Source organism: Pseudonaja textilis, chromosome Z (genome assembly GCF_049901715.1).
Source record: "Pseudonaja textilis isolate UNSWEBS1 chromosome Z, rPseTex1.2, whole genome shotgun sequence".
NCBI classification, from domain to species: domain Eukaryota; kingdom Metazoa; phylum Chordata; class Lepidosauria; order Squamata; family Elapidae; genus Pseudonaja; species Pseudonaja textilis.
This window is the reverse complement of record NC_142008.1, coordinates 3,615,749-3,624,618: the sequence shown is the minus strand read 5'-3', so window position 1 is coordinate 3,624,618 and position 8,870 is coordinate 3,615,749. Positions and strand designations below refer to the sequence as shown.

Genomic DNA, 8,870 nt, shown 5'->3' with positions numbered 1-8,870 from the left:
CTCTCTCTTCCCTCCCCTCCCCCTTTCTCTCTTCCCTTCCTTCCTTCTCTTATCTTCCTCTTCCCTCCCTCCCCTTTCTCTCTTCCCTCTTTCTCTCTTCAGAAGCAGCAGCAGTGGCGGGGAAGAAGCGGTGGTGGTGGGGGCAGCAGCGGCAGCGACGGCGGGGGCAGAAGCGGCGGCGGCGGTGGCGGCGGCAACAGCAGGAGGAGGCGCTCTGACAGCGCCTGCCCTTTCTCTTGCTGCTTGGCCTGGTGCTCGCCTCGCCCCGGCCTCTCCTCCTCCTCCTCCTCGCTGGCTCTGGCACGAAGGTTGGGGTGGGCACTGGGCCGCATTACGAGGCAACCTGGGCCGCATGCGGCCCGCGGGCCGCGGGTTGGACAAGCCTGTTCTGGACCCCATGGCTTCACCTGAGTGCTGGCTGATGCAGTCTTCCCAGATGCCACCTGGTGAGAGGGGTAATCCTGTCATTTCCTGAGGGCCAGGTCTTCATCCCATTCCCCCTGGAGCAGGGAGCTGCAGGAAGCTGCTTTGTCTTTAAAAAAAGACGTTTCTCCTTTTCCTCATCCGGGGGAAATATGATATTCTGCCTTTTTTAATGTTTACTAGAATATTTCATTCTTCTAGGAGAGGGGTGGGTGCTAACCTCCTACGTAACGATTGTAGTTTGGGTGAACAATGTCCAAATCTGACACAGATGCCCAGGATACAAGTAGTCCTTGACTTACAATCCCTTGCTTAGTGGCCAAAGTTACAACGGCACTGAAAAAAGTGGCTTACAGCTACAGGTAGTCCTCGACCTACAACCATTTGTTTAGTGACCCATTGAAGTTGCAACAGCACTGGTGGAGGGGGGGAAGGGGGTGAATTGTGCCTGTTTCCCCACTTACCACTGTTGCAGCATTCCTGCATGGTCACATGACCAAAATCCGGGCCTTGGGCTAAGGGCGCTGTGTTTATAGCACATGCAAAAGTGAGTCACATGACCCGCGTTTGCGACCTTCTCCGCTGGCTTCCGGCAAGCAAACTCAATGGGAGATGCTGAATTTGCTTAACAACTGCCTGACTCACTTAACAACTGTGGTGATTTGCTTAATAACCGTACTTAAAAAAAGTCACAACATTGGGTGCAGTTCACTTAACAACCGCCTTGTTTAGCAATGGAAATTCTGCCCCCCCAATTGTGGTTGTTAGTCAAGGACTTACCTGTACAGGTAGTCCTCAACCTTGGACCTCACTTAGGCCAAAATTTAGATTGCTAAGTGAGACATTTGCTAGGGGAATGTTGCCCCATTGTATGGACTTTCTTGCCACACTTGTTAACTGCGGCTGTTAAGTGAGTCACATGGTTGTTAAGTGAATCTGGGCTTCTCCCATTGACATTGTTTGTCAGAAGGTCGCAAAAGGGGATCGTGTGACCCCGGGACACTGCAACGGTCATAAATACGAGTCAGTTGCCAAAGATCTGAATCTCAATCATATAACTGCAAATGATGCTGTAATGGTTGTAGATGCAAAAAAATGGTTATAAGCTCCCCCCGCCCTTTTTAGTGCCATTGCAAGTTTGAACGGTCACTAAATGAACTGTTGTAAGTTGAGGACTTGCTGTAAATCTCACGCCGAGATACGCTTTGGATCAGTGGGGAAGCAGTCCAGCATTCAAGGACTTTAGAGCCAGCATGAATAACATGTCCCTAAGTTATCCTGGATAATGAAGAAACAGGTTGTACATAGATGCTGCACTTTGGAGAAATACAACAGGTGTTGTAGAGGAGGAAGTTGGTACACCCCAACAACTCTCTAGCTAACTAACCTTTTCTGACCGAGGAAGCTGCTAGGATGGGCAGCGAAACATCACAAATCCACAAGGAACTAAGTTTATTTGCCATGACTCAACTTTCAGGCACGTTGTATAGACAGACAAAGGAAGATGGATTTTGTGACTTTGAGGCGTACAAGATTAGTTGCAAAGGCAATAAGAGCCAAAATCCACCCGATAATATTTGGAAGTGGCTCAGACAGCCTAAGCATAACAACAGTAAACAAGCACCGACAATTTTTGCACAAAGGTTAAAATACGAATTGCAAATGTGCAGCCAGAATTGATTTGGAAAGTTTTGGAAAGTTTTCTGTTTTGGTGGAACATTTTAAGATCCCCAAGCCCTGTTCAAAAGCATCTTTCAAGGAGTAACCACCACGTTAATCCCGTGTGCTAAGGTCCACCTGGTAAAGTTTCATTATATGGTGAGCGTGAAGTTCTGAGAATTAAGTTTTCTAGCTCTGCCTTCAGAATTGAAAGTCCCAGCCTCTGAAATTGGCTCACAGGATGTTTTGAGCCTGGCTTCGATCCTCCTTTTGTGCTAGTCATGTCTCTGATCAGATTTGACCATGTGGTTGTTCTGTCTTGTTTCATTTCAGAAGATCTCCCGCCCCTGCATCCAGAAAAGGTCATTTGCCCCGAGACATTTTGGAACTAGGTCAGTTCTGTTTGGTGAAATATTCGTTGCAGTGTTTCCTCTTCCACGGCAATTTTAAGATGGTGGATTTCAACTCCCAGAATGCCCCTCTCACCATGGGGCATTCATCTCCGAAGGAAGGAAGGAAGGAGAGGGAGGGGGAGAAGGGGAAGAGGAGGAGGAAGGGAAGACAAGAAGAGGAAGAAGAAGATGGAGAAGAGGATGAAAAAGGAGAAGGAGGAGGAGGAGGAAAAGAAGAGTAGTAGGAGTAGTAGTAGTAGTTAGGGATTTGTAAACTTGGAGGTGAGGGGGGAAAACCTGTTTGCTGACTGGGGAATTCTGGGAGGTGAAATCCACCCATGTTAAAGTTGTCCAGGCTGAGAAACACAAATATATTGTGTTATGTTTCCTTGTCCTGAACTTGATAATTAGAAAATTACAATAAGAATCAGTAGTAGGTCATCTTTGACTTGCGAACTCACCATGTGAATTTACTTTAGAAGTGAACTCGCATATTTACATCATTTCCAAATGCCTTTTGAACCTTACCGTATTCTTGTTTTCAGCCTATTGTGCAAATGACATCACCATGACATATAAGGGGTAGTTTAGAGCTATCCGTGTTACCCAAACTCTGCTCGTGACATATGAACTGTGACTAAGGTTGGCATAACCTGTTGTTTCATTTTATCTATTTCCCCCAGTGAGTTTCATCTCAAGGAGCTAAAGAAAAGCAAGCTTTAGTTTTAAAAAATATAATAAGAAAAAGGTTATTTTAACTTTGAATACTAAAAATGCAAACCCTTTAATATTGAAGGAGTTTAAATTATAGCGGGGTTTGAAAATGGAAAATACAAATAAAATTTCATGATCTCAATTGGCCATAAGATGCTGCTAGATTACTGCAGTGACTATTCCCAAGAGGTTCAAGATGTTGACCTCTTATTTTTCCCCCGTTAGTTGATGTCGAGGATGAAGAAAGCTGGGAAGACGTTGGGGAAAACCCTGAGCCTTTGATTCTAGATGCGTGTCAAGTGACAACCAGGCCCATTGATTTCGTTCTTGCAAAGGTGAGCTGTGCATTAAGTTTGGCAAAGGACAGGACAGAATTTGAATTGGGGGGGGAGAGGAATAGGGGATTTCTGGAAGTCTGGCACTCGGACCCATCAGCCATCAACAGGCACATAGAGATAAACAATATTTACACACCATTCAAAAGAAAGAATAAAAAAAGCCACCTCCTCCAGCAGCTAACAACAGATAAGCAGGGATTAAAACCAGACAGTCAAGCAGAAAGTAATACCCTTATCAAAATCAAAGAGAAAACCTCTCCCTCGCCAACACGGCCAATGAAAGCTATTGTATATAAACAATGAGCAAACCCGTATACTCGCTAACCAGATGATGTTACCTAGTTGGGTTGTGAAACATCTGCAAGCAAACAGCTAAGCTCTGAGACCATTAAGGACTCCACAGAATCTGAAGGAACTATCTGATCGGCTTCCTCCATGCTAATTCTCAAGGGCTCTGTTTGCTTTCGTTCTTCCTGTTTGTTCTTTTGCTCTTAGCTAAATGTGCCAAATTGTAGGAGAACAACCCTGGGGGAGGAGACAAGCAAGTTACCAGTCTAGAATCATGAGGTTACCACAAAAGGTTTAAATTCAGTTGACATTTACCTAGTGACAAATTTGTGACCCTTGATTGGCTCATGCCTCTTGTGAGTAGGGCATGATCAATAAGTCATGTTAAATGCAACTTAATATGATTCTAATTTTTTTTCTTCCCTGGCTAAAATTGCCCTGTAAAATTTATCAGCAATCGCCCGTATAGATAGCCCTCGACTTTGAACGCACCAAAAACTGTTGTAAGTCGAGGACCTCGGAATTGAAGTTCTGCCAATTATGTTTTTATAATTGGGACCTTGCCACTCAACTAATAATAGTTTGGTCAAAGAACCACAATTAACCAAACCACAGTTTGAACCCAAAGCTCAGTATCAGAATGATTTTGCACACATACAAAATACAAGTAAAACATCTTTTTTGAAAATAGCATGGTCCCGTGTTGAACTTTATGCAGACACAAAACTCAATTTCATGCTCCTTTTTGTATTCTTTTCCATATCTTATACTGTTTTACATTTTCTGTATATTTTTTTCCCATCTTTTGATTTTCTCAATTTTAATTTGATTATCTCATCTCAATTGAAATCATTATATTTATACTTTTGTCCGTTCTGTTTCAATTTCATATTATCTTTTCTCATTAAACAAGTTTTCTCCTGTAGTTACTAATTGGAGTATGACACCTTTATATCTTTTAATTACATCCATTCAACTCTTATTTAAACTTCAATATATACCTTAAGTTTATGACCTTCGATATAATACATAGTACATAACTTCCAATCGAATTCTGCTTGGTACATTCTTATAATACACACTATATTCTTTAAAGAGCTTTTCCCCAATTTTGTTAATTCTTTCTCCATCTAGCCTTTTTTTTTCAACTATTATAAAAGCTTTATTACCTCAGCTCTTCTCTTCAGCCTTAGTTCAATTAAACTGATATTAAGGAAATAATCCCTTCAGCTAAAAGCTTGCTAATGCTTAGCCGGAGCATTGAAAATTGCAAAGTTCCCTGTCGCTTTCTTTAATGTTCCTTGCAGCCAAGACGAACTGGGGCCCTTTTAGTAATAAATTAGACAGGCAGTCCTTGATTTATGACTGGGATCAGCATTTCTATTGCTAAGCAAGGTGATTTATGAGTCACTCAACAAGTGAGTCGTGCTTGATTTTAAGACCTTCTTCCCTGCCCCGCCCCCGCCACTGTCGATAAGCGAATCATTGCAGTTGTGAAGTGAACCACATGGTCCTTATGCAAATCCGGTTTTCGGATTTGACTACGCTTGTTGGAAGACCCCCACTCCAAGTGATGGTCCTATGATTTCTACACATCATAAAAACGTGTTGTTTGCTGAGCGCCTCAATTTGTGGGGATGCTGCCACAAACACGGGACATCACAGTTTTCGCTGCTGTTGCAACTTCTAGCGGTCACTAAACGAATCATTTTGATCACGGGAATCCTGTGACGGCTGTAAGCACAAGGACACTGGTTGTAAGTCACTTTTCTTCAGTGCCGTTGTAGCTTTGGAGAGCTTGCTAAACGTGTGTTTGTTGAGGACTACTTATAAAAGTGCAGAGAAGAGCAACTGGGACGATGAGGGGACTGGAGCTAAATAACGTTCAATGAAGGTTGCAGAAACTGGGCCTGGCTAGTCTAGGGAAGAGAAGGACCAGGTGAGACAGGATAGCAGCCTTCCAATATTTGAGGGGCTGCCCCAGAGAGGAGGGGGGGCGGTCAAGCTACTTTCTAAGGCACCTGTAGGCCAGACAAGGAATAATGGATGGAAACTGAACAAGGAGAGAGATTCAACCTGGAAATAAGGAGGAATTTTCTGACAGTGAGAACAATCAACCAATGGAACAGAAGTTGCCCTCGGAAGTTGTGGGAGCACCATCACTGGAGGCTTTCAAGAAGAAATTGGACTGCCATTTGTCAGAAATGGTGCAGGGTCTCCTGCTTGGGTGGGGGGTTGGACTAGATGACCTACAAGGTCCCTTCCAACTCTGTTAATCTGTTAAAATTTAAAGAGGTTCTCGGCCATCCAGGCCACGGTTGTCACAAAGGTGCTTTTCAAAAGGCAACTGGACTTCCTTTGTTTTCGTTTTTTTCTCCACACCCCGCCCCCAGTTGCCTTTTGAAAACCACCCTGGGAGAAAAATTAAAAGCGTTTGCGGTTGGAGAAACGCCAAGCCAACGCAAGTTGGCATTAAGGGCAGGTTCCTGAGCAGCCATTCTCTCAGGTTTTGTTTTTAACGATTAGACTTGAAAACTCCCGAAAGAGGCTAAGAAGCGCACAAGGGCCTGCATGCCAAACCTCGTTTTTGCTTTGCCCTGATGCGTTTTTTTCCCTTTTCTTTGCCGGAACAAGCGCGATGAGGAAAAGAAGGAATGAGGAGAACGCGCCTGGTTAATGGCAGAATTTCTGGCATCCGAGCTCGCCAGAGCTGGCAAGTGCAGGCAGCCCTTGACCTACGGCCAGAACTGAGCCCAAAATTTGCTAAGTGAGAGTTTTGTTGTTAAGTGAGCTTTGACCCATTTTACAACCTTCCTTGCCACCGTTGTTAAGTGAAGCACTGCAGTTGTTGAATTAGTAACCCGGTTATTAAGTGAATCCACCTTCCCCATTGGCTTTGCTTGCCGGAAGGTCGCAAAAGGGGACTAGGTGACACACACGCGTGACACACACACACACACACCCCCTTTGTAAACATGAATCAGTGGCCAAGGGTCTGAATTTTGATCATGTGACCATGCGACGGTTGTAAGTGTGAAAAATGGCATTAAAACACTTTTTTTTCAGTGCTGCTGTAACTTCGAATGGCCACCCAATGAATCGGTGTAAGTCAAGGACTACCTGTATGTATGTTCTCCAGTTTCGTCTTTCCTGCTTTAAAATGGCGCCTCTCAGTCTCTCTCCGTCCTGTCATTCGATGTATTTCGCAAACGAAAACAAGAGTTTTCTTCTTTCATGTTTGCTCTTTCTCTTACTGCCTCACCCACTTTTTCTTTTTCTGTTCATAAAAGGACCTGAAAACTCTGCTTTTCGGCTCCAGTCTCGGATGCTTCAACAAAGAGTGGAAAATCCAGAGTTTTACCTTCAATGAAAACCCCGAGCTGAAATACACGGCATCGTGCAGAAAAAGGTAACCAGTTCCCACAGGGCTCCCCAAATCACTGAGAGGTTCTTTTGCCAACTAGGGCTGATAAAAGTCGCCTGCAAGAAACTTTCCATCGGAAAAAGGTGCGACGGGAGAAGCTGGAATCGCTTCACGACGGCGTGACGAATTCAACCGCTGCAGTGACTCGCTTAACAACTCGGGCAAGAAAGATGGCAAAGCGGGGTCAAAACTTCACTGAACGACCCCTGCCCCTTAGCCAGCGTGGGGCCCAGGAGTGGGATTCAAAAACTTTTACCACCGGCTTGGCGGGTGTGGCTGAGTGGGCGCGCTTTGCAACGCCTGCACGCACTTTGCGTGCACGCGCACTGCCCAACACGCACTTGGTGCAGGCGCAGAGGCACTCCAACTCACCTCCCGCAAGCCTGCACTGATGTGCTGCGAAAGCCGCTGTGCTTCAAAAGTAGGGGGAAAAGTCGAGTAAGAGAGCGCAGGTGGTCCCAACAGCAGAGCAACAGAGAAGAGTTTGGTCTCTGCTGCTCGTTGGCGTTGCTACCAGCTCGGTAGAACCGTGCCAAATCGGTAGCATACCACCATCGGTTGGTCGTAAGTCAAGGGGGGTAACCTGTACGTCCATTTTTTTTTCATCCCAAAAACACCTTTTATGGATCAGTAAATGCCCTGCCCGGGGTGGGGGGAGGTTGGAAGAACCATTCAACACCCCCCCCACACACACACACACTCTCTCTCCTTCCTCCAATCCTCCAAATTCTAACTTAGTTTCCTGAGTTTTACTGAGTTTTACTGGTCTCTTTGAAACAGGACTTTAAACCCGTCCTCTGCGGCCCTTTCTTTTTAACCGCCAGAAAAACCCAAACGCTTCCAGTTTGGGACGCAGTACAAAGCCTCCGCCGCGTATCTTAACCTGGCTCGGCCTCTCCAGGAAAAAAGTCCAGGCACCTGAAGTTTCAATTAAGAACCTGGCAGGGTCGGATCTCATTGTATCTACGAGGGTCACCGGGGGCGGGGGCGGTCAGCCAGGTGAAAAGGGATCCCGGCTGCAGAGAATTTTTCACACGTATTGTTTTCCCTCCGTTCTTTCCTGGCCTCTTCCAGGGTGGGCCGTGCGGGGTCCTGGCAGCCGTTCAAGCCTACGTCCTCCAACATCTTATCTTCGGTGACAGTAGCCGGAACAACACATTTGGGTACGTCCAAGGCTCCCAAGAGCCCCCGGTGATTTTCCCTTCCCCTTTCAAGGGGAATTCTCCCCCTCTCTCTATTGTTGTGGGGGGGAATGGGGGCCGGTCCTGGTTTTGGCCTCTTTGGTAGGGTTGAAAAGGATAAGTCATGCAGATTTCAACTCAGCTCGGAATAGAGCTGGAAGGGGCCTCGGGAGGTCTTCTAGTCCAACCTCAAGCAAGGGACCCTAATCTGAGACAAGTGGCTCTTCTTAAAAACCTCCAGTGTTAGACTACCCACGACTTCTGGAGGCAGGTTGTTCCATGGGTGAATTGTTCTCCCTGTCAGGAAGTCTCTCTTTAATTCCACATTCCTTGATGAGTTTCCACCCATTGCTTCTTGTCCTGCCTTCGGACGCTTTGGAGAATAGCTTGACTTCCTCCTCTTTGGGGGCAGCCCCTCCGATATTGTCACACTGCTATCATGTCCTTCTCT

At 45.7% G+C, this 8,870-nt stretch overlaps 1 protein-coding gene across 1 annotated transcript in view; it reads left to right on the top strand.

Moving 5' to 3' along the window:
- Positions 1-1,901: 1,901 nt before the first annotated feature.
- MINDY4 (MINDY lysine 48 deubiquitinase 4) overlaps positions 1,902-8,870 on the top strand; it is a 74,661-nt gene continuing 67,692 nt past the window's right edge. Inside the window, exons 1-4 of the mRNA XM_087917569.1 lie at positions 1,902-2,474; positions 3,414-3,523; positions 7,105-7,223; positions 8,313-8,401. The gene's annotated coding sequence lies outside the window, so the exon portion shown is untranslated. The remainder of the gene's footprint in view (positions 2,475-3,413; positions 3,524-7,104; positions 7,224-8,312; positions 8,402-8,870) is intronic.